At 37.9% G+C, this 16987-nt stretch overlaps 1 protein-coding gene across 8 annotated transcripts in view; it reads left to right on the forward strand.

Annotated features, from left to right (window-relative positions):
* The first annotated feature begins 1256 nt into the window (after window positions 1-1256).
* Window positions 1257-16987, forward strand: part of Plagl1 (PLAG1 like zinc finger 1) — a 51137-nt gene continuing 35406 nt past the window's right edge. For 4 of the 8 annotated variants that reach the window (XM_078018978.1, XM_078018979.1, XM_078018980.1 and 1 more), the window contains exons 1-2: window positions 1257-1594; window positions 2302-2471. The gene's annotated coding sequence lies outside the window, so the exon portion shown is untranslated. The remainder of the gene's footprint in view (window positions 1595-2301; window positions 2472-16987) is intronic. The other 4 variants (XM_078018973.1, XM_078018974.1, XM_078018975.1 and 1 more) reach the window with 1 other exon arrangement.

Here is a 16987-nt window from a genome sequence, read left to right on the forward strand (position 1 = left end):
AACTGTTATAGAGTAAATAGCACTGAGTCATAGCCCAGGTAAGGATACTAACAGTATTTAAAATGATGAATTCTCCGTCACCATCAGGGTAAAGGTTACATAGGATTCTGATTTCTAGGCAGAAATCATTCATGTTAAAAATCAGTGAAGCAACTGCCTTCTTTTTCTATTAGGTTTTGAAAGAAGCCGTGTATTCAAAGTATTTACCTAGCTCAGTTTTTACTTACTCATAGAGAAAAAAAAAAAAACATGTTCTCTCAGATATTAAGGTAACCTATAAGCCCTCATTAAGAAAATGGCTTGGAAAAGAAGGTAGTCCATCAGATACTAGATAAAAATAAAGAATTCAGGAATGAGTAAGTTATGGTGAATCTCAAATTTATTTAAATGTGGATTTAAGACCGAATGTCTAGGAGAATAAAGCTGCAGAGCCTTTGTATATGCTCTAATTGCTAATAAACCTAAAGTAATACAAGCAATAGAAATTGAGAGGCTGGGGGTGACAGTAGGTGGACGTTTAAGCTGCTAATCAATCTCATCTCTTAGAGCTATGAGACCGTCTGAAACGAAACACATAGAAACTCTTCCTTGTACTTTAGTCTTTACTGAATGTGCATGGGCCTCTTTTAGGAATGTACGAATTGCAAGGAAAAAAAGCGGTTGCTCGAGCGTCGCTGTAGCTTTCTCTTAAACCCGAGTAACATTTAAAACATTTTAAATTACTTGAAGTATACACACTGTGAGTCCACAATTACAGTGTTACTTCTGTCTAGTCTTTCAGGGTCTTCCTTTCGTCAGCTGTCCGAAGGGAATAACGGTGGTTCTCCGAGGGTTGGCGTGGGGATTCAGTGTCTTTACCTATGGGGTGCTTAGGACAGTGCGGGGCTCGCCAGCAGCGGTGAAATCGAGGCTGCCCAAACTTCAACGCTGCACGCACAGGAGATAAGTTGGTTCAGCCTATCTCAACATGCTTCTAGCATCTGTGGTATTTTTCGTTTATGATTTGGCTCAGGGCGACTCAGTCTGGTGGTGGACTTAAGTGAACAGTCTGTGGTAGGGGGGCTTCGGGCTGAGTCGGGTCTACCTGCGCCAGCTCTGCACCTGGGCGACCTTGGCTTTGCCCACACGGATGACTCAATCGGCCAGGCGTCTGGGCGCCTGTCCTCTTCCTCCGCCCCCGGCAGCCGACCCCCCGGCTCTCGAGCGGGGCCTCCTCCTGCCACGTGACGCCCCCGCCAGGGGCCCCAGCGCCCTCCTAGCGGACGCGCTGTTCCGCCTCCCGGGCTCCGCCTGTGCACGGCCTCCTCTGCTAAGCCATCCTCTTGGCTGCCGCGGGCGGCAAGCCCACGGCATCTGCCATTTGTCATTCAGCCCGTTGGGAACGCCCCAAGCCTTGATTTAGACGCGTCTGGGGCGTACTCCGGCCTCACTCTCCTGGCGGGCGAGCAAGCGGTCGGACGCAGCAGCCGCGCTCCCTGCACAGTGGAGCGCGGCCCGTGGCGCGCGGGGCGCTTCCCCGATCGCAGTCATGGCCGCGGAGGCGGCGCGTTCGAGCAGCCTCGCCTGAGTTCCGGGGGGCTTCGCGCCCCGCAGGGTAGGTGTCGGGTGCTCGCAGCCGCGGGGCGGCGCGGGCCTGGGTGGTGGGCGGCTGGCGGCGGCATTGCCGCGCTGCGGGCAGCGCTCGGCTTCGCTGCTGCCGCGCTGGGGAGGGTGTGCCGTGGCGACGTGCCGCGGACGTGACGGGGTCCCGGGCTCCTCGGGCGAAGTGCGAAACTCGGACAGATTGTCACCCGGTGTGCCGGGGCGGCAGGGGCAAAAAGGCTATCGCCTGGTCCGTTTTCATGCCCATGACTGACACGTTCGCAGGTATTTGGTCTGCGGCAAATAGACTCGATGTTTGAGACCTGGCATGCGGGGCTCGCCAAAGGGCCGAGAGAGACGGGGTGAAGTCTGTTAAAAAGTCATCGTGTGGTCAAACCGTAGATGTGTGCATTTTCACCCTTGATGGGAAATGTTATTTTGGATGCGTTTATGTTACGTATAAAGATATCAGTGGTGTTCACGAAACTAGTTTTTAAAACGTGGACTCCTGAAAATTTCCTGGAGTGGGATAATTGGTAATGCAACTAAGGTTATTTAGTCTCTGCGTCCAACTTTAAGGACCGTGGTGGAGATTTGTACTTTACACGGAGCTAAACTTATGGAATTTCGGAGGATATTTTTTCCAACAAATGTGTTACTTGTATGTTTTAGGAAACCAATAAAAATTAGAAATCCCAACTTAGGTCCTCCTTTTTCCAGGAAACCTCCTGTAACCTCTCCTGCCCAGGCAGGATCGGAGGCCCCTCCTGTGATCTTTCTGGGTCTCCCCGAGGTCCGGGTCCCTGAAGTTCTCCCCTCTGCGCCCCCTGCCTCCGCGTATTAACCCGTCTGTCTTGCTGGGAATCCAGTGGTCGCTGGCTCAGCACTTGGTAAGTGATTGATACTGTTTATGACGAATGAAAAGATAAAGTGTTATGATATTTCGTGGTTTTTGCTCTGAAATAGTAAATTCAAATGCTCTGAGATAAGAACGTTTATTTAAAGTTAAAAGATCAGAAAAAGTTGAAAACATTGATGTCAGCGTCGCCCGACCCAGCAGTCCCGCGCCTGGGTATTCATCCTCTAAAACAATGTTTTTGAGAATCTGAAGCCCATGTTTGTGGGTCGTGGAATTATTTAAGTGGATAATGAACTTGAATTTGTTAAACACGACTTACCAGATAATAGAAAATGTCAGAATGTCTCAGGTCACAGAGAATTTGCTTTATGATCTCCCCCCCCCCGCCAGTTTTATACACACACAGATGTGTGTACTGATGTAAAACGTCATTTCTTAGTATGAGTCATGGTCAAAAAAGTTTGAAAGCCACTGCCCTAGATAAATTTTCATATATATAACACAAGAGGATGTGTACAAGAAGGTTTATTATAGTGCCAAAAGATGGAAGCAGCCTTCTTGTCCATCTGAAGGAGAAATGTAAATTGCGCGCTGGCCATAAAACAGAACGCGGTACAGCTGCGAATGAAACAGTTTTGCTTCAACACAGGCACGTTTCAGTGTTGAGCCAAAAAAAAAAAGTTAACAAAGAATACTATGTGGTATCATTTATGTAAAAATTCAGATCGTGGCAAAGCAAGCCTATTGTTTAGGGATGTGCACGTAGACATTAGAAGTGGTAATGTAAATGAATACCATTAATAGCATAAAAGGCTAGTGGTCAGCTCCTGGAGAGGGCGCTCGCGTGCGTGTGTGTGTGTGTGTGTGTGTGTGTGTGTGTGTGTGTGTGTGTAGGAACATACCACAGGCTCGGTCATGCTGTAAATGCCTTACCTCCTTGGCCGTGACCTGGGCGATGATTATACCAGTGTTTACTTTATAACTCCTTGTTAAGTGATATAGAGGTTTATATGTTAAACTTCCACCAAATATATTAAACTATACATGTTACAAAATGAAGAAGACTGAATCCAGGTCTCTAAGTCTATTAATCATGTTTTCCATCTTATATAAAGTCTTGATCAGGTAGAAGTACCTAGGGAACTTCATATTGGTAATGTTTTATTTCATAATTTCTCTGGTGGCCATATCTGTATTCTTTAAGTTGTTTTTATACCTAAAGTAGCTTATTATATTTTAAAAAGCACTTAGAAGAAAGTCAAAATCACTTGGCATGCTGTCCTTTTAAAAAGCCACTTTTACATATTTTGTACAAAATTGGGATTATATTTTATTTAGGAATTCAAGCTAAAATCGGATTCTGTTATGGAAAAAATAAATGCTGAAAAAAATAAGAACATACTTTATAGTCCGTCACTCAGGATTTAAAAGTGCTTACATAGCGTCATATTACTTTACTGATTTCAATTCCTCAGCCGCTCAATTCCACATTTGTGTTTCTCAACAGTGACAGATGACTTTTATATTTTATTGTTATATTATAATGTATTATATCCCAGAAAATAATATTTACAACACTGCAGAAATTTCTATTGGAAAACATGATTCTAGATGCAGACCCTGTTCTGTTTGTATAAACTTGCAGACAATAAACTGTAGGCATTAATTTTTTCCTTATGCCTTTTATATCTTAAAACTTCCCTGCTTTTAAACATATTCAAATTCTTTCTAAAGATGTTAAAGTTTGTATTTTATTCACTTAGTTCTGTATGTGAAGCGTGCATGTACATGTGTGTATAGATGTATATATTTTGATCATCTTGTAAATTCAAGATTGATTGTTTTTTTCACATATGGAAAGTTAATTGTCCCAGTGCCAGTAATTTGCAGCACCACTCTGTCATGTACAATATCCAGGCACGTTTTGTCTTATTTCTTGGCTCTACTTACGGGTTATCTGAAAATATGACAGATTTTCACTTATTGCTGCTTCATATATAGTAAATTATTCAGTTTTAAGAATAAAAATGTTTTCCATCGTGCCTTTTTTTTTTCTTTGAGATTTTAAAAAGTATTCTCTAGTTCTAGTGTGGATAGTTTCTGAGCTATTCTTTGGTTACTGATTTCTAATTTGCATGATAGTCAGGAAATTTGTCTATGCTATTAATTGTATGAGATTTGAGAAAAGTTGCTTTGTGGTATCAATTACTCCTTATATGATCCAGAAGAATGCATACTCAAGACCTTTTGGGACAAGGTATGTATTTGTGTACATACATATATATGTATAAATATGCATACATATGTATGTCACTTGTATCTATTTTTAATGTTTGCCTTTCATCAGTTCTATAAAATATTATTCTTTATTTCTATTCTTTCTTTTTAAGAACTATGATTTGACTTGCATTAGACTTTCTCAGATTTAACATTTATGTTTTTAATCTAGTACATGTGTATATACAAATAAAATTTTAATCCATTTTTAATTCTAATGAATACTCTTCAACCCATGTTCCAATCTTTGGCTAATTTGCATTTCTTTCCAGGTTGAACTATGTGTACAATAAAATATTAAAATAAAGTGTGTGGCTTAATGAAATTTACATACACCCGTGCGATCACCACCCAGATAAAGACATTAAACATTTTTATCCTTGTAAAAGTTCCCTGTGTGCCTTTCCATTGATAGAGCTAAACATTTGCCTCCCGCAATCGACTGCTGTCCTGATTTCAATTGCCGTGAATAATTTTCACATGTTCTTAAATTTCATATAATTGGAATCATATATTTTATTTTTTTATTCATAGTGTACTTTTGAGGCCCATTCATGTTACACATAGAAGCCATTTTGTTTGCTTCCCCCTCACCCCCCTTATATCAAGGGTTGGCAAAACAACCTCTGAGCCAGTGCCAACCCTCTTCATATTTTCATATATAAAACTTCACAGGAACATAGCCATGCCTGTTCAGCAGAGTTCAATCATTATTTTTATTTCCTATCTGGCCATTTACAGAAAAAGTTTGCTTACCATCTTCTAGAGAAGTACATTATATGGCTAAACTAACAATTTATCCATACTCTTATTAGTGAGCATTTGAGTTTTTTCAATGTTGGGTCATTATTAATTGCTACAAATGTTCTTAAAATTTCCATTGGTGAACATATATTGGGTATAGGTTGAGTATCCCTAATCTGAGAACCCAAAATCTTTCTGAAATATCCAAATGCCAAACTTTTTGAGCAAACTTTCATGATGCCACAAGTGGAAAATTCCAGATCTGACCTCATGTGATGGGTTCTGGCCAAAATAGAGGTGTACTAAAATTATTGTATAAATAATCTTCAAGCTGTGTAAATAAAGTACATACGAAACATAAATAAATTTCACATTTAGAGTTAGGTCTCATCCTCAATATATCTCATTATGTATATGCAAATATTTCAAAATTAAAAAAAAAAACCCAGACACTTCATGTACCAAGCATTTTGAGTAAGGGATAGATACACTTAACCTGTATACATCAAGGAACTGAATTTATGGTCTTGAAGGTAGGTTGGTTTGTATTTCCATGAACATTAATAATGTTGAACATTTTTAACTTTATTGGTCATTCAGGTTTTTTTGTGACATACTTGTTCAAATATGTTGCCAATTTTTAAACTGGGGTAGTTTTTTTGTTAATGAGTTTTAGTTCCTAGCATATTCTGGATAGGAATCCTTTGCCAAGTACATGTTTGCAATGTGTTTTCTACCCTGAAGTTTACCTATTTAGTCAATCTCTCTCTCCTCTTCCCTCTCTCTCTCTTCCTCCCTCCCTCCCTCTACCCCCACACACTACCCCACCTTTTTTTTTTTTTTTTTTTGGCACTAGGGATTGAACCTGGGCACTTAACCACTGAGCCACACCCCTAGTCCTTTTTATTTATTTATTTTTAAATTTTGAGATGGGATCTCACTAGGTTGCTCAGGGCCTCAATAAGTTGCTGAGGTTGGCTTTGAACTTTTGATCCTCCTGCCTTAGCCTCCCTAGCCTCTGGAATTACAGGTGTGTGCTATTGCACCTGGCTCCCGCCCCACCTTTTGCAGAGTTGGGGACTCTCCCATGTTTGGCAAGCATTCTACCACTGAATTTCACTCCCCAGCTTGTTTAATCTCTTAATGGTGTCTTTTAAAGTTTTTTTAAAAATATATTTTAGTTATAGATGGACCCAGTACCTTTATTTATTTATCTTTATGAGGTGCTGAGGATCGAACCCAGTGCCTCATACTTGCTAGGCAAGTGCTTTACCACTGAGCCACAACCCCAATCTCTCTTTTTAAGTTATTTATTTATTTATTTTTGTACTAGGGATTGAACCCAGGGGCGCTTAACCATTGAGCCATATCCCCAGCCCTTTTTATATTTTATTTTTTTGTGGGCAATACTGAGGATTGAATTCAGGGGCACTTGATCACTGAGCTATAGCCCCAGCCTAGAGATAGGGTCTTACTGAGTTGCTTAGCGCCTCACTTTTTGCTGAGGCTGGCTTTGAACTCATGATCCTCCTGTCTCAGCCTCCTGAGCCACTGGGATTACAGGTGTGCACCACTTTTCCCAGCTTAATGGTGTCTTTTGATGAGCAGAATTATTTCTGTGAAATCTAATTATCAGGGATGTTTTAGGGGTGAGTAAAGGATTAGATTTTGTTTTGTTTTGTTTTCCATATCCTGCTCACAACATTTTCTCCCACCCTCATCATCCTCCCACCAGGGTCTCAAAAACCCTTAAAGACTTGTGCCTACACTTTCCTTTCTTCCAGACACTGTAGTCTATGATGATTGCCAATTGATTTTTAGGTGTATAAGGTGAAGTCACAATTTATTTTCCAGGGGCTGGGGTTTTCGCTCAGTGGTAGAGTGCTTGCCTAGCATCACATAAAAATAAATAAATAAAAGTAAATAAAGGTTAAATTCTTTTTTTTAAAAAAAAGATTTTCCATGTGGACAAACAACTGCTTTGCACATTTATTGAAAAAAAATTTACATTGAATTGCAGTGAGGCCTCTTGAAAAATGAAGGATTGTATAGTTGTGTCTTTTTCTGGATCTGTTCCACTTGGACTGTTTATCAATTCTTGCATTACTACCAAACTTTCTTAATGTAGTTTATAGTAAGTTTGGTTTTTTTCTTTCTTGCTGGAGTTTGAACCCATGACCATACACATGTTAGACAAGTACTCTACCTCTGGGTTAGATTCTATAGTAAGTCTTGACTTGGTAATGTAACTTCTCTAGATTTTTTTTTAAACAATTATTTTGGCTATTTAAATATTTTACATTTCCATAGAAATTTTAGCAAGAAATTATCAATGTCTATTTAAAAAAAAATGTGTGCCAGATTTTAATTATGATTGCACTGCTTTTACAGAACAGTTTTTGGGAAATGAACATTTTAATGTTATTGATTCCTGCTATTTATGTACGTGGTATATCCTTCCATTGGATGAGTTCTTCAGTGACTCTCAGCATACTTTTTGTGTTTTTCAGTATAGGGGACTTATATATTGTTAAATTTGTTGCAAGGCATTTGATATTTTTTGATGCTATTGTGTTTGGATTTTCTTTGTGCTTTTTCTTTTGGTACCGGGTATTGAACTCAGGGGTACTTGACCACTAAGCCACACCCCCAGCCCTATTTTGTATTTGATTTAGAGACAGGGTCTCACTGAGTTGCTTAGCACCTAACCATGGCTGAGGCTAGCTTTGAACTCACAATTCTCCTCTCTCACCTTCCCAAGCAGCTGGGATTACAGGTGTGTGCCACTTTGCCCAGACCTGTGTTTTGATTTTTGTTTTCCAGTTTTATTTTCCAACTATCTTCTTATGTACAGAAATAATTAATTTTGTGTATTGATCTTGTATTTTGTGACCTTGCTAAATTCACTCCTAGTCCAGGTAGCATGTAGATTTGAGAGGAGATTTCTTTAATGCACAATCATATCATTTGCAAAAAAAAAAAAAAAAGACAAATTTTAAAAGGTTAAAATTTGATTTTCCAATATCTATTTTCTTTTTCTTGCTTTATTGCATTGGCTGGGACCTCCTGAACAATATGTTTATTTTCCTTTGCAGTATTGGGGATTGAACTCAGGAACTTTCTCCCACATCCCCAGTTACATCTCCAGCCTGTTGTTGTTATTATTATTTTATTAGAGACAAGTTCTTGCTAAGTTTCCCAGGCAAGCCTGGAACTTTTGATCCTTTTGCCTCAACCTCCTGAGTAGTTTCAATTACAGGTGTGCAACACTATGCTTGGCCCCAGAATAATTTTTAACATAAGTTTTAAAATGAACATCCTGTGTTTTCTTTATCTTAAATGAGGAGTATCTCAGCATTTCACTATTAAGGATGTTTATGTTTGTTGTGGATGTCCTTTGAAATATTGAGGAAACTGCTTTGTTTTTGTTAATGTATATTTAATTTTTAGAAGTGTTTTATTGGAGGAAATTTCAATTTACAAAAACTTACAAAGATAGTCCAGAGTATTCCTTTATACTCTTTACCCAGAGTCCTCTGTTACCATTTTATATAGCTATCATATATTTACCAAAATTAAGATATTTAACATTGGCACAATACTTTAAATTAAAGACTTGGGTTTTCCATAAATGCCTTTTTCCTATTCCAGTATTCATCTTACATATCACATTGCATTGAGTTGTCATATCTCCCTGGTTTAATCTGATAATTTACTCAGTCTTTCATGACCTGGCCACTTTTGGCTATTACTGGTTTTGAATGCTATAGAATATCCCTTAGTTTGGGTTTTTCTGGTGTTTTCTCACATTTAGACAATGGTTATGGATTGTTGGGGAGGCGGAGTAGAAAATCAGGTGTTGTACCCTTCTCTTCCTTGGGCATAAATAGTATTCAGAGCAACTAGTGATGTTATCCTCATTACAAAGTTCAGGTGGTGTCTTCCAGGTTTCAGATTGTCATGTGACATTTTCACTCTTTCCATATTCTATTTGTTGAGGTCCATAGACAAAGGAAAAGATAGTCAAATAATTTGTGGATATGTTTTAAAATCACCATAGTAATTTTTTTCTTTTGTGGCATTGGGGATCAAACCTAGGGTACATGCCAGGCAAGTGCTCCATTACTGAGCTGCCTTCTCAGAATTCCCCCTCTTTAAGATTTTATTTGAGACGGGGTCTTGCCACAAATTCCTGAGACTGGCCTTAAATTTGCAAGTTCTCCTGCCTCAGCCTGCCAAGTAGTTGGGATTTCAGGTATGCACCACCATGCCTAGCTTAGTAATTTATATTTTGATGAAAATATTTTGAGGCTGTACAAATATCCTGTTTCTCAAAGTTTTGCCCACTAATTTTAGAGTGATGGATTTCACCTGCAGTAAGGATTATGGTATGCTAAAATGGTGTTTTCCATTTTCTTCATTCTTTGTGCATTTATTAGTTGGAATTCTTCTTGAAGAAGGATTTCTACTTTTCCCACATTTATTTATTCAACCATTTATGTATATCAGTATGTATTATGGTATACATTTTAGAATTTGAGTTATAATATAATAATATCATTTTCTTGCTTAAATTGTTCCAACTTTGGTGTTGAGACTTTTTCAGATTGGTTCCTTCATCATTTTGACACATATTCTCTCTCTCTCTCTCTCTCTCTCTCTCTCTCTCTCTCTCTCTCTCTCTCTCTCTCTCTCTCTTTGCAATAGGCAATTACATAGCTTCTCTATATCTATTTGCTCATATGTAAAATATAGGTAACAAATGTCTACCATATGAGGTTGAAAGGGTTAAATGAGTTAATATAAAGAAAGGGCTAAGAAAGGTACCTGGCTTCTAGGGAACACTCATTTTCTTTTCTTGATTTCCTAGCATTTTGATTATTTTAATAATGAAGTCATCTTACATTCTTAAGAAACCTTACACACATTTATATGATTAACTTACTACTTTAATTTTTTCATGTAATATCCATGAATCATAAAGCAACTGTTCTTTTGCTACAGCAAAGAACATAACAAATGACAGATTCCTAAAGCAACATTACACAAGAGCTTAGCAACTGGGGTGGCAACATTCCCAACCTTGTGGAGCGATTTGTATCTGAGTCGTTTGATAAGCTAGAGATAGAGATAGCTTTTGCATGAGCAAATTCAGCACTTGGCATGTCATGTGGAAAGTGGCCACTCAAGAGAAAGGAAAAGTGATTTTACCTTTTTAAAATATTTTGAATTGTATTATTAATACATCATGTTCATTAATTGTGTGTAGAGGTTTCAGTATTTAGAATGTTCAGAAAGATTCATTCACTAACAAATATATTAAGTACTTTCTGTTTGTTAGTGTTTTGATGGTTTGGGTTACATCTTTACTCTGGAGAACTTTTATGTTTTTGCAGTACTGGAGATTGAGGCTAGGGATACTCTATTACCGAGCAAAAATCTCCCATTGTTTTTTGTTTGTTTGTTTGTTTGTTTGTTTTAAAGATAAGTTCTCCCTAAGTTACCAAGGCTGGCCTCAAAGTCACAAAACTCCCTCTTCAGCCTCCCAAGTAGCTAGGATTAGAGGTGGGTACCACCATACCCTGCTCACTCTGAGAATTTATGGGCCATTGAATATTGAAGGCAGCCTATTTGTATCCCTCAGGGAAATTCATGTCCACTTTTTTTAAAAAGTTGGTAATATTAAACTTTTAATATCTTTCCTGTTTTCTTTCACTTCTCCCCCTGTTAAGAGTTTCCTTCCTATCATGTATAATGACCACTGGGATTCATTCTCTGAAAGGAATCCTTCAGTGGATTCCAATTCTTCCGAGAAAAATCCTTGACTTCTTGGCCAGACCATGTGGTCCTACTTTATTCCCAACTTGCTGTCCTGGATTAGAAGTCTTTCACTCCTCAGAACTAGTCCAGTGGTCACATGGTCTTAAATGCTCCTCCCTGAAGGGTCACTGCTGTCTCTGTGGCTATATTTTTGTTCCTGCCATTTTCTTTACCTTAAATACATTAACTAATTTTCAACTCAAAATTTCCTGGCTCATGTTTGGAAGATTCTCTATGATCCTAGTAAGAATACAACCCTGTAATTTGCAACCTGTAGCCCTTGTGAAGTTTTAACTTTCATTGCCAGTTGTTTTTTTTTTTTTTAAATCTAAATGTCATTTCCAGATGGGCAGGTTCTTAGAGATTAGGGTTCAAGTGTCTAGCATATGCTTTGCATGCAAAGAGTTATTGCTCAATAGCTACCACCATTAAGTACCTACTATAATTGTGCTACAATTTTGCAAAGTAAGTAGTATTATCTGGTTTAAATTGTGAAGAAACTCACTATCAAAGAGATTAAGAAACTTGCCCAATATCATATAGTCACTAAGTGGAAAAACTGGTTTGTCTAATTCAAAGGCTCTTATTCCTCTATGACATATGGCCTTGATGCTAAAAATAGTTAAATAAATGAAGTTACTTAATAAAAGTGTTTATGGTACAACACACACCAGAATTGTTTTGCTTTTATTGCCAATGTGCTACTTAAGAGTTTTGCTTTGATAACCACAGTAGTTGTGTGAACTTACCAGTGGGCTTCCTTTAGATTTTCCTTCTAAGTTTTTAGCAATATTAATGTATATAGTTTAAATATTCTAATTTTAGCTTACTTGAGAGTCTAGCAGAAACTTAACCATACTTTTCTTTGTGTTTAAGTAGAAAATTTTGTTTTTGCCTACAAACCTTTACTAGGTAACAGGTAAAATAAAAATAGTCTGTTTCTCTTTGTTAAGTACTCTTTCAGTTGAGATATAAAATACATGGAGGAAAAAGCATATAAGGTCTGTCTGTCATAAGTATGCAAACTTGAATTTTTACATATATGTACACTTGTGTGATCTCAACCCAGATCCATATTACATCCATCCCATAAGAGAATATTCCATCCACCTCCCAGCTAGTATATTGAGCATCTCTAATCCAAAAATTTGAAATGCTCAGCAAAATCTAAAATATTTTGAGCATCAATATGACACCACACATGGAAAGTCCCATCCTGACCTGATGTAAAGGGTTGCAATTAAAACATAGGTACACTGAAAATATTGTATGAAATTGTGTTCAGGTTATATGTGCAAGGTATAGATGAAACAAATTAATTTAAAGTTTACACTTGGTCTCATTCCCAAGATAATCTCCTTACATGTTTATATATGCAAATATTAAAAAAAAAACAAGAAAAAGAAAATCCCAAACACTTTTGGTCCCAAGCATTTTGAATAAGGGATATTCAAACTATACAAATTTTCTAAATTGTGCTCCTCTTATTGCTGTTTTTCTGTTTCTGCATTTTTGCTTTAGTGTCCCCCAGCAAATCTTTTTTGCTGTTGTGAATTTTTTTGAGTCAGTGCTGATAATCTGATATTTGTGACATTTTTCTGAAGAGTGACATGCTGATTCTTAGTCACCAAAGTGTCATCCAGGCGTAGGTGGGCTGAGTCAGAGTGCTTTAACATCATTACTGGGTTTGGATGACTGTCCTTTGATTTGATGGGGTGCTACTTCAGGCTTTTTTTAGGTCTTTGGTTTTAAAAAATTAAAAAAAAATGTGTGTGTATGTATATATATATATATATATGTATATGTACATATTTATATACATACATATACACATATACACACATAAGGATAGACAGCAATTCTCAGTTGTATTCCCTTCCGTCTCAATTATTTAAAGCTGTATAATTGCAAGTCTTATTTTGTTAATATCCATAACTGTATCTGGTAAGAAAGAAGACTTCCTGGAAAATAGGGAATGTCCTTAATTATAACACAATAAATTAAATAATTGTCAAATATGAAGTTAGAATAACTTGTGGGAACAAGTGACTGAGTTCATGAGGATTGGCTGTTAGATTTGGCCCTTAAAAATAATCTCTTTAGATCATTTAGCTGTGCAATTAAACTCTGCATTATAATAAATTTGTAAAAAATTTTCAAGGGCATTTAAAATTTTTGTTTAGCATTAACATTTATTTCAGATCAGTTTTATTGTAAAAGTTGTATCTGGAAAGAAAATGGAGGGCCCTTCTTGTAATTGCACACTGTTAATATACACACTGTGCTCACTTTGATAAGACTTTATAATTTTACCCTGAGAGTTAAAATGGGAACCTGGGATTATTATTATTTTTATTTTGTTTGACACTGTTACTTCATAACAGTGATTTATTTGAATCTTAAATCCTTTGTTAGGAGTTCAGCCCTCAATTCTTACAGCATTTCTAAACAATATGGTGGATGTCTTAGTCAACTAGGGCTGCCATAACAGAGCACCACGGACAGGGTGGCTTAAACAACAGATATTTTCTCATAATTCCATAGGTTCAAAATCCAAGATCAAGGTGCCAGCAAACCCATTTTTTGGTGAAGGTGCTCTTTTACAGATAGCATCTTCCTTGTGACCATATGGCCTTTCCTCTGTGTATGTGTGAAGACAGCTCAATCCTTTGGCTTTTCCTATGAGGCACTCATCTTTTGGATTGGGGTCCCACCCTATGACCTCATCTAATTCTACTTATATCTTAAGGGCCCTACCTCCAAAGACAGTCACATTGGGGTTAGGGCTTCTACCTAAGAATTAGTGGGAACAATTTGTAATAGTGGTTTTTCTAGAAATGCAGCAATAAAATGTCAAAATTAATTATAAGCTGCTTTAGTGTTCATTATACTGTCTCTCATTCATAACCACACATTTTGTTAAGAATATTAGTCAGATTTATAATGTCATTAGTTTAGCTCCTGCTTATGATTGTGAGAGTCGGCATGAAGTAGAGCTCTCTTGTTAAATCTGCCTGCACTTCTGTGAAGTGTGATGTCATTGTCATATGCTTTAGAGATAAGGCCTTGTCACAGTCAGAGATGTTTAAAACTGCAGTCTAGAGAACTGCTTTTCAAAAGCTGAGGAAAGATGTTCTTGTTCACAGAGGACATGGTGTAAAACATATGGTCATGCCAATGGCTGCGAGGTTTTAAAATCTATGATGTATAGGAAAAATATTTTTTTTAGACATGCCTCTGGAATTATTAAAATAATACAGATTCAAACCTAGTCTTTGAGATATTATAGATTATAGATTTCACAAAGACACTTCAGGGAGATACAGATCCATAATGGTTTTGACATTGAGACCTCCTTGGGAAGCAAAATATTTCTTGGTTATCCAACCTTGAGTCTATTTACCTTTTGCCCTCTAGGAAGTTTAAAAAAAAAATTTTTTTTTCCACATTTGATGTAGGGGTTAGGAAAACCAGAGCTATTCTGCTTCTTTCCTGTATATTGAAAGTTGGGGACCAAGGGAACATTTTAAAACTTCAACTGAGTCCACTTTTGTCTTTGATACCAGAATATTCCCTAGAATTTAGAAGATTTCTTATCCATTTGTTTCCAGTCAATTAGATGTGCTAATAAACATACCGCTAACTTTAATTTAATAACAAGATGATTTAATTTAATAACTGTAATATTTTGGGGGGCTTAGGTACTTTAGAGTCTTCTCTTGGCTGTTAGCCTGGGGTTGAGGAGGTTTTGCAGACTGAGGTATGTCCACAATGCCTGCCCTGTCTTCATGTCAGTGTAAGGGCATTGCAATGTGGTGTCTCCCCCCCCCCCCGCCCCCCCCCCGCCCAAGTAATAGGTCAGAATTCTAATCTTGATGGGGTTTTGAAGTGGGCCCTTTGGGAAGAATTGTCATGAGGATGGAGCCCTCATACATGAGATTAGTGCCTTTATAAGACCAGACCAAGAACTAGCTTGTACTTTTTCTGATATGAGGATACATGAGAGTCATCTGCAACCAAACTCTGACCATGTTGATACTACACTCAGACTTCCAGCCTTCAGAACTGAGATGGTTTTTTAGTCACTCAAGTCTGTGGTGCTTTTTATTGCAGCCTGAATTGACTACAAGTCCAGCATAGTCAGTCCCCTTCTTATATCCTCGGATTTGAAACACTTGAGGGGTATTGTCTTCCTGGCATGTAGGCAAAATTCAAAGGAAGTGCCCGCAGGAGCCCCTGTTGCTGGGTCCCACTTTTCATTGGACTTCCCAGTTCCTTCCTTATGTCAGGTTCCATGTTCCTGGAAACCAGAGCCTCTGTGAAGCACAGCCAGCCTGCCATGATCTTGCGCTCATTGCTATCAAGGATATTTGTCTGGTATTCGTGCATGGCTATTCTTGGTAGACTGAGTTGTACAGATGCAGTCTTCACCCTCTAAGAATATAACAATTTAAGAAACACAGTGACATAAAAATGTTACAGTTGAGGTGACATACAAATAAAAAAACATGAAAAAGTTGATTTTGTGGAATGTTCTAAAACGAAGAACACTGAAGAGCCACTTAAGTATTGTGCCCAGTCTGTATATCATTGGGTGACTGTTTATCGATAGCAGAAGAGGGACATAGAATTTAGGCATAAAGACTGGCTGTGCGTAAACCACTGCCTGACAGAAGATGCACTGGGGAGCTTCACTGGGAACAGAGACGGGGACTCTCAGTTTTTATGCTGTATATACGGAGAAAGTTTAGTCTAAACAAAGAATGTACTTTTAGGAAAAGTTGAGAAACAAGATGTGATGAGTTGAAAAGGAATACTGTAAATGTGTCACCTTGGAAGACTTGGAACTATTCTGATTTTTCTTAGAACCTCAAAATCTATTTTGTCCCAAGATTTAGTGATGGAGCTTTTGTAAAAAGTTGAGTTTTCCATCTGCCTTACATTTATCCAAAAAAGACCATAGCATTCTTGAAATGATGGGGCTTAAAAAAATCTTGGCTCTAGGTCCATCATTCTGACCCAGCCTGGATGTCTGACCTCTCAGTGAGGAAGGAGGAACAGGTGTTATATGGGGTATTGCCTGAAAAGACAGAGACTCTGAAACTTCTTCACCTCTGTCTTTTACTTTGTACCTTTAAACGAATAAACTGGGAGAGATTATAAAGTTTATTTGAAATAAGTTAACTAGTAGTGCTTTCTAAATTGCATAAAGTTTAAGTTTTTTTAAGTTTTTGATACAGTTAAATGTTAATGAGGTAATGTGTTCACCCCTTAAAGTTAGGAATAACAGTGTGTGGCTTTCTGCAGAGGAGGACCCTCAGAGCCCTGTTCCCTGGTTCCTATGTATAATTTGGTTATATGCGCACCAAGCTATGTTGACAAGGCATTCTCTCCCTGGCTGCCTCCTAACCTTGGATCATCCAGGAGAGGTCTGTGAAATTAGACCGTAAAGAAAGCCTAGCCGGAGTATTTAGGGCAGCATATCAGTGTCTTATTGAATAGGCGCCTTTTAAGCATTGTTGAATCATTGGAGAGACGGCTGCAGCTCTTCATAAATGTGTTATGTGGTTTTGCAGGAGAAAATATCTGCTAATCTGCAGTAATAATACTATATCATTAAGCTAATAAGCCTACAGAAAAGTTTGTAACAATAGGCGTCTACTAAATTGTTATTATGTGGACATTACCTTTGAGCGTTTAGATGTC

This window comes from Ictidomys tridecemlineatus, chromosome 8 (assembly GCF_052094955.1).
Source record: "Ictidomys tridecemlineatus isolate mIctTri1 chromosome 8, mIctTri1.hap1, whole genome shotgun sequence".
NCBI lineage: Eukaryota > Metazoa > Chordata > Mammalia > Rodentia > Sciuridae > Ictidomys > Ictidomys tridecemlineatus.